This window comes from Frieseomelitta varia, unplaced genomic scaffold (assembly GCF_011392965.1).
Source record: "Frieseomelitta varia isolate USP_RPSP 00005682 unplaced genomic scaffold, Fvar_1.2 scaffold_355, whole genome shotgun sequence".
Taxonomy (NCBI): domain Eukaryota; kingdom Metazoa; phylum Arthropoda; class Insecta; order Hymenoptera; family Apidae; genus Frieseomelitta; species Frieseomelitta varia.
Window position 1 is genome coordinate 175,872 of NW_025110096.1, and position 16,126 is coordinate 191,997.

Sequence of the window (16,126 nt, forward strand, 5' to 3'; positions counted from 1 at the left end):
TTTTTTTGTTTGCCGGCAAGTTGGGAGGAGAGATCAATGTATTCAAGGTGTGCGAATGTTTTACGCTTCAAATTGGAAATATTGTAGTTAATACCTTTCGCTGCTGACGCGCTACGAAACAATGCTTAATTCTACTAAAGTTAAGAACAAATGCAAAATTTTAATCGGATGACTAAAATCGCCGGTGGTATAATCATCGTTGGTGCCCAATGAATTAGTTAGTCGTTCGGTGAATACAGTCAGAATGAGCGTCAGACGTTGGGTGAGACTATAGTCATCGTTGGTAGCGAATAGATTAATGGCCAAAAATATACTTTCCGAATCTGTCGTTCTAAATCTCCGGCTATCGCAACTATTGCGTCGCGTAAATTGGGAATACGGAGCGGACAGGATCGGAAGGAGGGACGGCGAGGGACACGCGTGCTGGCGAGCGGTAGAAAGACGACGACAGGGAGGACGCAACACTTCCGGCACGCAATATCATTCGGCAACGAGGCAAACTGTAATTCCCACTTGCTTGGTCTTCGAAGCTAGCGAGCTAGCAGAAGCCGCGTTTGTTGATTATCCGACCGGTAAACAGGGCGCATTGTTATCGATTGGGCCAACAATCTGCCACCTCCAGCCCCCTCCTGCCCCCCTCGCCCATATTGACGCAATACTGCCTCGCACTTGCATAATGAATGGTTGGCTAATGACCCTACGGAGGTTGCGGAAACCGCAACCAGAGGATGGCAGGCTCGGGACTCGAAGCACTTCCGGCATCAAACATGCACCGCTCGCGGATCCTCGGAATCCACGAGGTCTCCGCTCGATCTCTCTCTCTCCCCTTCTCTCTCTCTCTCTCTCTCTCTCTGCTTCGTATCGTTTCCACTCCGTTCCGTAATAGGAACGCGGAGGTCGACTTTAATTCTTCATTAACCAAGCGCCAACAGAGAGCATCGTACCGTGGCCAGATATCCAACTGGCTGGATATCCGCCACGCGATACCGTTCGTAAATTTATTAAGCTCCGTTGGAAATTTAACCAGGATAATTTGTTGCCCGAAACGAAACAGAGATTTGTAGATTTGCCAACTTGGATCTGTCGAGTCTCGTTTCCACTCGGACTCCGCGCAGTTGATACGACTGAGTCCTTTCCACGTTGTCATCTTCCACGACTGTCCGCGTCTTGAAACGATCTATGTATTAGTGTGTGTTCGTTGGTAATATAAATTGGAACATTTCCTCTCACGAATGACAGCTTTCGACGCTATTTTGCATAATTCGATCTCTTTTTATTTTCAGCTTCGCCGAGCACGCAGACTCCAACAAACAGATTCTGACTACCAGTCTGACGTGTCACTGTAAGTGTATATATTTTATTCATATCGCGTAACGATTAGTCTTCGGTTATACGTTGAAATTATAACGCAACGTGTTGTAACTTTAACGTAGAATGCATACACAAATAGAATGCGAATTTTACGCCTCTCGAGATCAGAGAGGAACGTAATCACAGAGGACGCTAGCCATTCAACGTTAATTTCAATTGTCCAACGCTTAAAACAGAACTCCGTGCGCGAACCCTTCTTCAACCGTTTAAAGTCCAATGACTATTGACGATGGTATAAAGCTACAGGTACGAAGAATCCGCTTCATCCGAGGCTTGGCTTAAATTACCATCGAGTACTTGGTTAAATATCGTCCGCGACATAGTTGAAATTAGAGTTAGAAAATTATATTGGGCATCTCATGAGATGTTCGAGTACCCAGGTACGAGATAATAGAGTTGTCACTACTCGGACAATCGATACAATTTTATCCGATATCGAATAATTTTTGTCTTTTGTGATAAATGATAAAACAGGTTATAATTTGTGGTGGAAAATCCGAGTAAAAACATATCTAGCATTGGCAAAACTTGTTAAAAAATATTTGCCAGCTGTGGAAGAGTATTTTTCACAACTGGAAAAAAAAATTGTTAATTTAACCCTTTCGCTACCATGCCAGAAGTGTATACATTGATCGAATCATTCTCCGAGTTTATTAACCCGTCTTGAAATGGAATCATTTTAGAATTTCGACAAAGGCGTAGGATGCTTATTGTAAACGAACTTTAGTTTTTCAAACAGAAATCTAACCTAGAACTGAACCCTAGCTAAAACCTAACCTAACTAAAAATCTAACCTAAAACCTAACCTCTAATTTAAATTTTTGGGAGATTAATGGTTATATGATACCTGTAGCCAGAAGCAAGATCTTTTATTGAAATAATTTCTTATCGTAGAAATATTCCAGTGTCATAAAAAAAAAATGAAAAAAATTCGTCTTGATGGTTAAAGTATATTATCACAGATAAAGTATAAGGATCGTAGAACTCCTTTATTATTTTCCTGTCGTACCGATTCAGGCAGGTTTTACACCGCAGCCCTACTAGTGACGAGAATTAAAATAAAAAAACATGGACAGTGTTGCCAGATCTGTTTCAGAACATGGGACACAAAATGCCATAAATTTTCTCTATTCCTATATCTCGTCTGTGGCATTATGCATGTCCAAAGTGTATTTTTATTATGTGACTACTCCAATACGTCAGTAGCTACCACGGCACTCGCAATATTTAAGGCGAACCTTGCTACTGAAAAATCTAGACTTATTAGCATTTTTATACAAATAATTACTTCGTTATTTCATTATTTGTCACTAAGAAATTACATTGTAAACATCCGAGTAATACGAATGGATATAACAGGTGTAGTTTTGACTCTATTTACGCATCAGGGTGTCTCACGTAGTAACAACTTTGATATTCGAGAAGAAAAGAGACCGAGACGCGAGACTCCGTCTTCGCCAAAGCACTGAAAACTCGCCCGACTTTTATTTTTTGCTTTTCGTCGCCGGTTGGCCAACATCGCGCAACTTTGCCCGTTTAATACGTTCGTGGGGCCGATTCTTTCTCGTCCGCGGCTTTCCGTCACTTTCGCGGTTTCGCCGCGTCTTTGAAAACAAACCGCGAAGACAGCGAAGACAACTTTTCCGCGTGGCGAGTCTCGTTTCCTCGTTGAGCCTTCCGAGGGTCGGCACACGCAATAACGACTCTAATCTCCTTACGTCGCGTCACGGACGCTGTTTTTCCCGCGTACCTACCTCGCGAACCCGAAGCGCTTACGCCGTTGACCAGTCGGCTATAAGGGACTTACAATTTACTTGCGCGTAAGAGGCTTTGCGCGGCGCACCGCGCGTAAAACGCCGCAACTTTACTCAACGTTCGTCGTCCCCGCTTTTGCATTCTCGCGTCAAGTAGAGACGCGAGACACCGATGCGGTCGGCCAAAGTAGCACCGGGCTTTCGACTTTTCGGAGCGAGATCGCGTCGTTAAAACGGGGGAAACGGTTGCTTTTTCTCGGTTGCGAAGGGTCGAAAGGTCGAATATATACCGCGTCCTCCGATCCGGACGGGAGTGACGTTTTTACGCGTCTTGGGAAACGAGCATCTCTCTCGTTTCCAAGCGACCCGTAATTTCTTTCGGATTGTCCGCAGGTAATTCTCTGACCTTTGATTTCAGCCACGGGGTAGCTGAGTGATTAATACTATCAAGGGAACATCGTCGAAGTGTGAATCACCGATTTTGACGAAATTTGGCGAAAATGTAGTTTTCAAAAAAGTATTTTCTAACATAGTTTGTCAGATATCTCGGAAATTGTTAAAAGGCACAGCTTTTGTGTAAATTAATATAATTGTTTCTTTCTTAACAACGAATTCAATAGCGTACCATTGTCAATGCCATTTTGCGAAACAACATATTTAGAAAACCTGTTTATAAGTTATTCCAAGTAAATGTTGAAAAATTTTCTTGAACATTCGTTGATGAAAACTACATATTCAAATTGCGGATAAAATGAGATCTTGATTTTTATATTATAAGAAAATTCATTATTTTCAAATCTTTCTCGCTGGACGTGCAAAACAGGATGTATACTAAAATTGTTCTCTTTTCGTATAAATATATTTCAGTTCTTGAAATAGTCGTTTTCATTCCTCAGTACTTGTAAATTTACTGACAGTTTTGTACACCTATCTCTACAAACAACCGTCAAATTGACGGATAAAAGAAATACTTTAAGTATTTTCCTTAAAAAAAACAAATTGACGGATAAAAGAAATACTTTAAGTATTTTCCTTAAAAAAAAAAAATGATTAATTTAATATAGAAACAATTTAGTTACGCAATTTATTTACTAGTACAATAGCAACTGGCTTAATTAACTTACACAAACCTTCACTATGCATGCACATTTATTCGGCGCATTTTTTGCAGACGCATTCCATTTTGTGTATATATTTCCCGCAAATGTTCTTTTTACACGAATTCTCGCTGTTTCGTGCTGTCGCTCGACGACGCTCTGTGCCATGAACGGCTAAAGAGTTTTGACATTTAAGGCTTGTTCAGATTAGTCGAATTAATCGGCAGGAAATGGAGTGATCTAACTAATAAAAAGGATAAAATCTCTTCTCGCTAATCTCGAGAACATATTTATCTCCGTGAACGAATAAAATCGACGTATCTTTTTTGCTTCTTCGACCAAGTTGGAACATAAATTAACATTTCATTGTTCAGAATTATATCCGATTCGATTTCATCGTACAATTAAATATGCACAAAATAAACGACATTCTTATCTCGCCGAGTTGCCAGATCTGCAAATATCAATTGAACATTCACCCAGATAGCTTCCTGCCGATACATTTAAATTTACCGCGTAGAAATTTATTTCTAACGAAAGGAAGTTTCACGAAGTTTCTACTTATGTACTTATACGTTGCACGTTTCAAAATCTTTCGTTCAATTTTTTTTCTTTTTTTTCTTCTATCGAACTCTCGACGTTAAAAAACTTTCTCTTTAACTTTCTGTAGCTTTTTCTCTCCCTTTCTCTCTTCCTCTCGACTCAATTAAATATTACGACCCGTTTGAATCCATTTGTAACGAAAGGCAATCAGTCACGGAATAATGGACGAAACGTGTGCTCGAATTTTTATATACCGACTGTTTCGCGTGAAATATGTATTTCTGTTGTTAACTTGTTTAAAACCGAAACTTTTGCCGGCGGAATTTTTTTATCATGGAATTTTTTAAACGATACAGAAATATTTCAACTGACTGCGTAATTTAATTAATTACACACTGTTTCAAAATTCTTTGACAAACGAAACGAAGATGTTTCAACTGAAAAAAAAAATTTTTTTTCGAACATCTTCTCCTTAGGGTAAAAATCTGCCCTTCGATTAATTGTAAGTGGTTGACTTTGCATCCTCTCAATCGAATGACTTTTATTCTCGTGTTTCGTTTGCGTGGTCATCTTTTAGCGGCTCGAGTCGGTGTCGTCGAGGTTGCCGCCGCGTAATGAGCACTTCCGGTTCACCCGCGCGCCAATGCTTCTTGAACTTTAAATTACTCGAGCTCGATGGCTCTTTGCCGGTGAAAAAAGTTCGTCAAAAGTACGGCGCGAGCTTAAGCGTCGTCATTTAAGTTACAAATTTTGGAATTTCCCGGCTAATAGCGGTACACGTTGAATTAACAAAAAATGTTCCGTGGAATACGCGTCTCAGCGAAAACGTTCTGTCGTGAGAAACTGCGTTTTTTGTTGAAAGTCAAATCGTTTACCGAATCGATTTCTGGAAATGTGAATAGGTATATGGACGCGTGCTTTTTTTATAATTTCAGATTTTTTATAATTGAATATAAAATATAGATTCAGTATAGTTAGATATTTATAACTTTAGATTTTTTGTAATTAAATATAAAATATAGTTAGATTAAATATAGTTAAATATTTATAATTTCAGATTTTTTATAATTAAGTATAAAATATAGTTAGAGTCAATACAGTTAGATATTTATATTTTTAGATTTTTTATAATTAAGTATAAAATAGAGTTAGATTTAATATAGTTAGATATTTACAATCTTAGATCATCTATAATTAAATATAAAATATAATTAGATTCAATATAATTAGATATTTATAATTTTAGATCTTCTGTAATTAAATATAAAATATAGTTAGATTGAATATAGTTAGATATTTATAATTTTAGATTTTTTGTAATTAAGTATAAAATATAGTTAGATTCAATATAGTTAGATATTTATAATTTTAGATCTTTTGTAATTAAATATAAAATATAGTTAGATTGAATATAGTTAGATATTTATAATTTTAGATTTTTTGTAATTAAGTATAAAATATAGTTAGATTCAATATAGTTAGATATTTATAATTTTAGATCTTTTGTAATTAAATATAAAATATAGTTAGATTGAATATAGTTAGATATTTATAATTTTAGATTTTTTGTAATTAAGTATAAAATATAGTTAGATTCAATATAGTTAGATATTTATAATTTTAGATCTTTTATAATTAAATCTAAAATATAGTTAGGTATTTATAGTTACATTTCTTATAATTAAATAGATTCCTCTGAAAGAAGATATAGCTACGAGTGCTTCTTTTTTTTCTACACTGTGTGTTCCAGCATTTCGTCAAAAGTTTACGACACCGCCCCGTGTCAATGAGGTCGTCTTCCATCTCTTTATTTTAATTTTCCGTGAAGCAACATTATTCCCAACAACGAACTCACTCCCTGAGAAGTAAATATTTTTAGACACGTTTCTTGTACACGGTTTCTTTTACACATTCATAAAGAATCCACCGCAGTTTCCAAGCTTCTGCGTAAACTTTGCTGCCGTGTTGAAAAATAGTACAAGTGAAGGAGTATTGTACCAGACGAAGGTTCTTAGAAGCTTTGTTAAAAAAGAAACAGAACAAAAGAAACATCGTGTGCCCTCTCGTACGCTAGATTCTTCAAGTTTTTCTCTTTTCGACATTCATACATCTCGCTACACTCCACTCTGTGACCATCAGAGAATGATTCTTCGACAGACTGTTTCGCGTCAAGGTGGACACGCGTTCGAGGTCACTTCTGCAGAGAACTGGAGGGGAAATCCAGCTGACCAAATTCACGAAACACCGTTAATAACGACCCGAGCCGGTAGCGACGCCGCGAGGGTAACATTCGGACAAAGACGGAAGTAGAACAAATCCGGTTTCACCCGGAAGTCCAGCCGGTAGGAAGGGATCAAGGGCCGTACGTACCGTACGTACTAATCCGAACGGTCGGAGTCGTTGAATGGCCGCAGCGGCTCGGCATTGGTTAGAAACCGGCGGTCTAACAGCGGCCAAAGTGAGTTTACATCGCAGTTAAGTTTTCCCTTAACGGCGACGCCAAACTCTCCTCCCCTCCGCGCAGCGTCGCGGCGGCGTGTGACGCGCAGATTTACCGACCATTTGGCAAATGAAGACGAAACTACCCCGTAGATTACCGTAGCCGCGATACACCACCGACAGTTGTAACCTCTAACCTGCGTGTAACGTGAATTTCCCTTGCTACGTGATCGAGGCGATCCAAGTAGGGAGCTGTCCTCCATCGATGCGCCTTTGTCTCTGTCTGAGAGCGCTCGGTTTCCAGCTGTGTCTCATCATTACACGGTGCTTGGCTGATGTGGTTGTTCATTTAACTTGTATTCACACATACAAGATATCTCACAGATACAACATATTTGTGCAGGTACACAATATAGGCACATCGCACATACGGTTACTAGAAAAATGTGTTTGTTGAAGAAAGTAAATGATTTAAAATCAGTTACTTACTTTTTAGAAGATTATAATAATATATACTATACCATAATACTATACTATAATAATATATATTATATACTAGATATATTATTATATGTATTATATACTATTATATACTACTTATGTATATTATATACTATAATAATATATAATATATATTATACAGTATATATTATTATATTATATTATAATTTAAAAGATAATATTTTTCTTCTTTTCTCTTTGTCTTAAAATATTTATCCAAATCGGAACCTGCTTCCTTCAACGTGTCTTTGTCTAATAATGCGTTTCCTCTGTCTTGTTATGCAGTATTTGAAAGAATATAGTTTTACCTACTTTCGCGTATCGTGATTATAATATTCTTCTTGTTCGTGGTTTAAAATATTTATTGTTTATCCAAATCGGAACCTGTCTAATAGCTCTGTTTCTTACTCTGTCTCATTTGCTCTGTCTCGGTTGTTCATTTAACTTGCTTTCACGTATTATGGTTATTAAAAACAAAATGAGTGGTTTAAAATGGCTTTAGTTTGAAGAGAATATTCTTTCTTTTATATTAATATTAACGTATATCGGCAGATACATACAGTAACATATAGATGTACTAAAAGGGAAATATTTATTCCACCGTCTAATCTTCGAGGTATTTAAAAAAAAAAAAAAATGTTCATCGCTCCGCTCTTGAAATTCGGAGGCTGCCAGATGTTTATAAATTTATATTTTATATCATTGTTGCACGCAATTCGTTTTACAGATAATTAACTTTAACGTAACTGAACAAGTCCGCACGTTGCGCGCTTTATTACACGTGACAGATTTCAAATTTACGAGAGAAAATATACTATGCGTTCTTTTTTTTTTTTTTCCAGGGATCAAAAATTGTCATTCCATAAAGAGCACGTCGAATATTTTACTTCGGAATATATTTTGAATATATTTCGCACTGCGAAATACATACACGTGTACGAGTATGAATTTTAAACGCAGCGACGCGGCTTTGGCCCGCTGTGTGCGATGTGACAACTTTTAATCGTGTTGATTAAACTTTCCGGTTTGACGAGAAACGTTTGTAAGAACGGAACGTAATGTTTTATAAAACTGCGAACTTCGCGAGATTGGTTAAAACGCTTTCGAATCCAGAAACAGAGACTGGTAATCGAAACCACGTTCTCTCTTTCTTTGGATCTCGAACGAGTCCCGTTCGAATGATCCAAAAGATCCAAAAATGACTGTCTATCTTCGATCAATCAGCGCGTGAACGAGGAAATTCTTCCCTCAGATCGATGATCAAATAAATAATCTTTTCGAGGAATTTCTTCGTTCCTTTTGCTTTTCTTTCATCATCGGTTCGCCTAATTTTTCCCACCTCGGCCAAGTAACGAATTAGTAAGATCAACTGCAATTAGAAATATTTCGTTTCGTTACAGGGCATTGAAAGAGGACGAAAATTGCAAGAAATGAACTTTTAGCAATATTCGAAATTTCATTCCTTGCTAAAGCTGTTAAAAAAGAAAAGAAGGGATTGAGAGAGAAAGGGCGTACACTCTTTATAATTAAAACTAAATAAAAATTTCGACTATTCGAAACTCAGAGGTGTACTGGAAGTTTCATCGACACGTGTGCAATTGTTGCCAATTGTTTGTTTTATATGCAGATACATTTTTGAACCGAGCGAAAACAAGCGAAACACGTGGAATTGGAATCTAAATGGATACGAATACTATATCTGAAGTACTATGCAAACAAGGTTTCCGTGTAAATATTTTTCGGAAAAAAAGCTACTGGAATTTTTATACGAGAAAGCACACATACACACACAGAGAAAAAGAGAAAAAAAAAGAAGAAAAAAGAAAGAAAGAAACGCGACAACAAAAATGTATCCCTCGATTTCTCGAAGTGTTTGTCGTTCAATTACGTAACGCGTTTCGCATATTCGGTGTGGAGCGCCGGAGTTGTCGCGTTTAATTAGAAATATACGAAATATCGATGATTTCTCCGGGGAAATAATCAAATCATGAAAAATTGAAATTCGTAGCATCGCGCAACGTCCTTCTTTGTCCGACGAGGAACAAGAGTGATTCGAGCGCGTTAAAATTAAATTTCGTTCACTCTGATAGATGTGAATTATTGTTTACATTGATTTTAATTACACCGGGGGGCAAAAATCATTATTATTATTATTATTTTTTTTTTTTTTCATTACTCGTACGATCGCTTATTGCCGATGTATTCGATTTGTTTGGAAATTACGCGGCGCGGCGCGCGAACGTACATATATTTCCCGTGTAAGCGTCGAACCCCAACCCCGCGTGCGTCGCGGTTTTTCGATCTCACGGAAGCAAACAAAATTTATGAGTAAATCGTTTCACCGTAACGTTATAACTTCATCCATCCTCATCGATTATCGTTGCTTTTAATATTCTCTCTCTTTCTCTTTCTCTCTCTCTCTCTCTCTCCCCCTCGTCCGCCTGAATCAACATCGTGCCTGAGTGCAGTCACTTTTGGAATACATTTCACGTTGCGGTTGTTCGATAATCGTTTCGTTCAAGAACTTCAATTACTCGACATCCTATCCGTACGAAATGTCTATCGGATGAAACTTAATCGCACGAGACTTGGTTGAAACGTTTCAGATATACCCGGCAGCAGAGAGTCGTAATGGTTTTTCTTTCTTTCTTTTTTTTCTTTTTTCTCTTCTTACATTTCTCACTGCTCGCGATTGCGATTTATCTCGTCTTTTCTTGTTCTCTAACGATCGACACACTTCTGTCATCGAAGGTGATACCGAGTCTCAAGAATAGGACTCAGTTTTGCATAGACTTTATTCAACAATATGTAAAATTCATACGAGTGTTCTCAAAGTACGTCAATTTCTATTTCTATTTTCGGCCCACGGGAAAAGCGCTGGAACGTTGGAAAGTAACGCAGGACCGATATCTCTCTCGTTTCTGACATCTCGAGAGTAGTCGAAAGCCACTCGAGTTTATTTATTTGAAAAGTTAACATTTGTTAAGCACAGCTAAAATTATTCTCTCCTTTGCTACTCTTAGTACGCTACTGTAAATAAATAAATAGAAATAGAAATTATCTCGGATTGTCGCGGTTGGACAAAATTGAATTAAAAATGACAGTCATTCCCAGAACCTTTAATGAAAAGCAAATTCGAAAAAAACGGTAGAGAGCAAAGAAAAAAAAAAAAAAAAAGAAAAGAAACACGATTATTTTTCAAGTGCGTACATAAACGAATATAAATTGCCTTGAATTGTCACAGTTCGATGAAATTGGAAATGAAAACTGACAATCGTTCTAATGAGAGAAGCAAATTCGAAAACAAAAGGACAGAGAGAGGAAAAAGAAAGAAAGAACGGAATGAAAAGTCGAACAAGTCGCGTATGGCTAACGAGCCTGCAGTGGCGTAGAAACGTAATCACTGGCGGAGGTGGGGGGCAGGGGCGGAGACAAAGGTCTCGCGAATGATATTTAAATTCGTCCTTATCCGTGAATCCGATGGGAACACGGCGATCCGTAACGAAAGTTAACGAGATGGTGTTAATTAAATCCAACACATGGAATCGGCGGCCGGTGGGAAAATTCGACAATGGACGCGCGTACGCAGGGCCGTGTACACAGAGCCGGCGGTGGCGCACACCGTCGACGAGAGGTCGTGATGGCGCATAAAGGCGCGTGTACGCGTTTACAAGGGAGCGGCAGGGAGCAGGATGGACGAGCAGGAGCAGACGAGCCGGCCGGAGGCTGGTCGGAGGCTCGATGAATCGATGACCGCTTTTAGTAATGATGTGTACATGGCAGGCGGTCCTCTCTGCCGATGGAACGTCCGAGGTCAGCGTAGTAGAACGCCGTGCCGCGCCACGCCACGCCACGCCACGCCACGCCGCCAACTACGTTGCTACGTTGCCCTCGTGTGTAGCGGCAGCCAGAGTTTGCCAAGGGGGACTTATTACGTCCCTGGAATTACCATATAAATTATCGCGTGATGAACCCAGCGGAGTGCGAAACGGTGCACGCTCTCCGGCCTTTGTCGAGGTTTCGGTTATGGTTAATCGGCCACGCCGTTTAATTGACATTCTGCGCCGCAAAATACCGCCTGCCCCGCGCCCACCATCTCGTGTGATCATTTTCTTCGTCTCTCGACCGCGGCCGCCGCGAATCACCTCGACGCAGCTCGACGTACGGAAACGCGTTGCTCTCGGATTTTCCTTGGCGTCTTTGGCAAACTTTGATCAACCAGATTCGTCACGAGTGAATGACGACTACTTGCTTTCCCTTCTGAATATTGAATCAACGTGTCCGTTCTAACAGCGATTCTAACTTTATGGTTGTGGACGTGTGAACGTCTATATTTCGAGTAATGTTGACGGTTGGTTTTATCGTTTCATTTATTTAGACTCACACTGATGTTACAGCTAGAGAAACTTAATCCAGAATCATAAGGTCGTTGTTACGACGCATGCTTCCGCGAAATATTTTTGCCATTTTTTTCAAAAGAACTATCAGCTTTCTTGAGAAAGTTTTACCTTTGTGATAAATAGAATACAATGTAAATAAAATTTGGCCGTGAAATTCAGGATCAAGGTCAATTCTGCGACGAGTTCTTTACATGTACTTTCAATATTTCAAATCGAAGGTGTAGAATTCATCTTTTCTTTCCACCTTAGTAATCCTCACTTAAGTGTCTACAGTTAAGACCGAAAGTATTATGCAAGTGTCATATTTTACGCAGTTTTCGGCAGGTCGCGCGGTGAGATAGCGTGGAGTGAAATAGTCCCAATTCCAAAAATTGCTGAAGATAGAGACGGACGCTTAAGTGGGGAAACGTGTGGACTTAACCTCTTGCGCTGGAATGACGTGCCACGCATATCGAAAATTTTTTGTCCCAAATTGCAATATTTTCTCAGTTTTAACCTTCGCGTAGCCGACACCGGGTCACCGTTGACCCAGAACTTGAATCGCAAACAAGATCCAGATGCTATATACGTATAGGCAATGATAATAAATATGGTATCAAATGTGCCAAACGATTTATACGCAAAGAACATGCAATAGAACACAATAAAAAATATGTTTATAAAATTTTACATTTTTTAAACAAACTCCTCTCCTTCCCATATTATAAAAATTTTTTGGATCAAAAGTGACCCGGTGTCGGCTCGCAGCGTCGCTCATTTACGTCGACTATTCGAGGGTTAAGTATATTTAAATGTAACTCAGGCAAATCAAATGATAAGTTTATTACTTCTTAATAATTTCTAACCGGTGATATCATACCGACGAGTTCAGATGAAAAAGAAAGCGACAAATTATTAAATACGGTTCGGACACTCGTTATGGTCCGCGAACCAGTTACTAGCGCAAGAGATTGAGCGAGAACTGTACTATACATAAAATAAGACCGACACTGAAAAGAAAATCTTGCTACTCGCCACTAGTCTACTCGACTATGGTCTATTTTCCGCGCAGTCGCTCCGACATCACCTCTCCTCGCGTATTCCTAAATATATTTTTCCATCCAGCGTCTCGTTGAATCGAGAAACTGATCTGATCGTCCCCTGATTCGCCAGCAACTCGAGAGTTACGCTCGGAAATTTGACGGGTGACGCCAGTGAGAAGGTTCCCGCAAAGCGTAAAGATTGATGACCATAGCCAACGTCGAAGTACGCCTGACGTTGATCAGTCTCGGTCGTTGCAGCGAGAGTTGGACGGAGACGTTGGTTCAACCGATGGATGGAGTGGAGCAGCTCGCTGATGGCACGTGCAACGCGTAGTGGCAACGTCACGCGTGCCATTACGCGACGCATATGCACACAAGACCCAAGACAATCGCGTGTTTCACAGTGCAAAGGAAACTTAATGATACGCGTAATAGACGCGCGTGGAGGAGGAGGGGGAGGGAGAGACGTAATTGTAATTAGCGGGTTATTCAAATTTTCACGAGGAGAGATCCACGTAGAGGAGCGATCGGAGCGGCGCATCGTTCGTGAGTATGAACGTACGCAGAGGGGGAGGGAGAAGCGTGTCGCGGTGGGCTTCATCGACGAGGTTACAGAGAGACATAATTATCCAATATGGCGGGGAATGAAGGGGAGGGTGGATACGATGTCTGCGCGTTTAAGATCCAAAGCGTGGCCTCGGCGTTGACGAGCACGGGGGATCCGGGTCTACGAGGCACGATGAATATGCAACATTCTCGCGAAAGCATAATCGGGGGCGCGAGCGGTGCCACGCGGTCTGTGTTTCATGCATTCAGATGCCCTTCTTACCAGCTCGTCTCGCGGAGCAACGTCGGACAACGTAGCGTTCATTAGCCTCCGTTTAAAAAGTCGCTCGCCGACGGTTCGCGGCCGTCGGAATTCACATCGCGCGCCACACAGTCGCGGACTCCCATGCAAATCCCGCTCGATTTCGCGCGAACACGAGGAAACTCTTAAAGCCTTTTCACAGCGTGGAAGCCTCTGAGACTGAATTCGTGGCCTGAAAGTCCGAGCTACTCCACGCTGGATATATCCTCCGACCGTGAGGGGGGGTTTGGCGATCACGACGGGCGCGACGTTTCTCGCGCGTTTTACGTGTGCGTGCGTTCGTGCAAACTCGCGCGGGCTTTTTAACCTCTCTCGCCCGTGAGGCTCCCACGGGCCTGATTTATGTTCGCCGGAGCCGAGAGCCAGGTGGAATTCGACGACCGCGCTTACCTCCCGTTCCCGTTCCTCCCGCCGTTCGTGGAAAAGGAAACCTGTTCGCGTTATCGCCGCGTAGGAACTCGGCGTCGATGTTCTTTGAATTCGATTAAAGAATTCTCGAGCCGTCGTCGTAACGGCAGTTTCGGTTTAACAAGTGGTTTCAGTCACGAAACCAGTCGCCCAGGCGTTGTCAAAGAGCTGGCGCGTATACTAGTCGGTGTATTTTGAGACCGATTCGATCGTTACGGCAGGGAATATTCCTACGACGAACCTTCCGAACCTTTTCGTAGAAAATGGCATAAGTATAGAGGGAAAATATGCGACAACTTAAGAGGGCAGGACAGTTTGACGGGCCTAAAAATTACGAATTTGGAGGGCTAGTAAAACAAAAGTACATGTTTAATTGACATGAGCTTTTGTGGTTTATTTTAACATATTATGTACTATAAAAAGCAACATTAAAAAGGACTCTTATTTAATTTTTTAATGGTATACTTTTACGTAATTTTTTTTACATTACCTATTGATGTGCATGATTCCAGTTCAAATAGGATTAACTGCAACAAAAAGGCAAAAAAAGTTCAAAAGTGAACAATATTCTCCAGGGATTGACGATTCAACATTTTCATTTTTGTGAAAATTATGAAAATAGCAGCTATTTGTTTTTAATCGAATTTATGGCAAAAATTTCTACGTTTTTTGTTTATGTTTTTCGAAATTGTTAAAAATTGCGAAATGTTCGATCGTCACAATTCCTAGTAAATGTTACACTAAAGATACGTACCTAGTTTCACAGTAATCGATTGGTTAGATTCCGAGATATCTTGCACACCGTTTCTGAAAACCTAGTTTCGAGAAAAACGCGTTTAAAGTTTCAGAACATTCATTTTTCATATGTATCCTCTGCTTTCCTTTTTTTACTTACATATCGCGGCTCACAGTTCTTACAGTTCACAACGAAATTGAATCCAAGTCCCTTAATATTCGATTCACCAAAAGTAATATTTAAATCGCACGATTTACACTTTTATATTTCTTAAAATTATAAACAGTGATACAAATTCAATTATTCCTTATCCGTGGCGGATTTATTTTATACCTAAAAATATGTCGTTCTAAAGGCCAGTACCTTTTGTATCTGATTTCTAAGACTTCGAACTACTATTCAAAACAAAACAAAGAATCGATTTTTTTAAAACTTCAAACTGTCCCGAACCAATAAATTTTTTCCCAAGATATAAAACTGGAGAGGCTCGCGTCGAGGTTGAGGATCGGTTGATAAATCGGCCGAGAGGACGCCGATCGGTCGACTGAAACAATCCCTCCTCCTACTCCTCCCGGGCTCCCAACTCCCCCGTACTTTTGTTCAGGAAATTAGAGTCATCGCGACGCGAGGAGCAGCGGCGCCGCATCATATTTCACGCACGAGCAAAACTTCAGAATCGTAATTGAACGCGAGGGGAACTCCCCTGCCGCGCTCCCGCCGCTCCAAGAGGGAAGATTCGTCGTGGACACGTTCGACGTCGAGACGAGGCGCAGACATTAAAGAAAAAGTTATTCTTATCACCAAGAGCCGGGTCACACGTGTATATTATTGCCAGGAAGTTGTCCCGCGTTGTCTCCGTGACGACGGTCCAGCCGGAATCGCGCGACTTTCCCGATACTTTCTCGCGTCGCTCTTATAACGTCGCGCACATGCATTGTCTATAGGCTCTAGATGCAACGGGGCGAGACTGTAAATTTCGAGGAGGTA

General features: G+C 40.3%; 1 protein-coding gene across 1 annotated transcript in view; it reads left to right on the forward strand.

Moving 5' to 3' along the window:
• LOC122530809 overlaps positions 1-16,126 on the forward strand; it is a 141,087-nt gene that overhangs the window by 56,622 nt on the left and 68,339 nt on the right. The window contains exon 2 of the mRNA XM_043658121.1: positions 1,284-1,342. The gene's annotated coding sequence lies outside the window, so the exon portion shown is untranslated. The remainder of the gene's footprint in view (positions 1-1,283; positions 1,343-16,126) is intronic.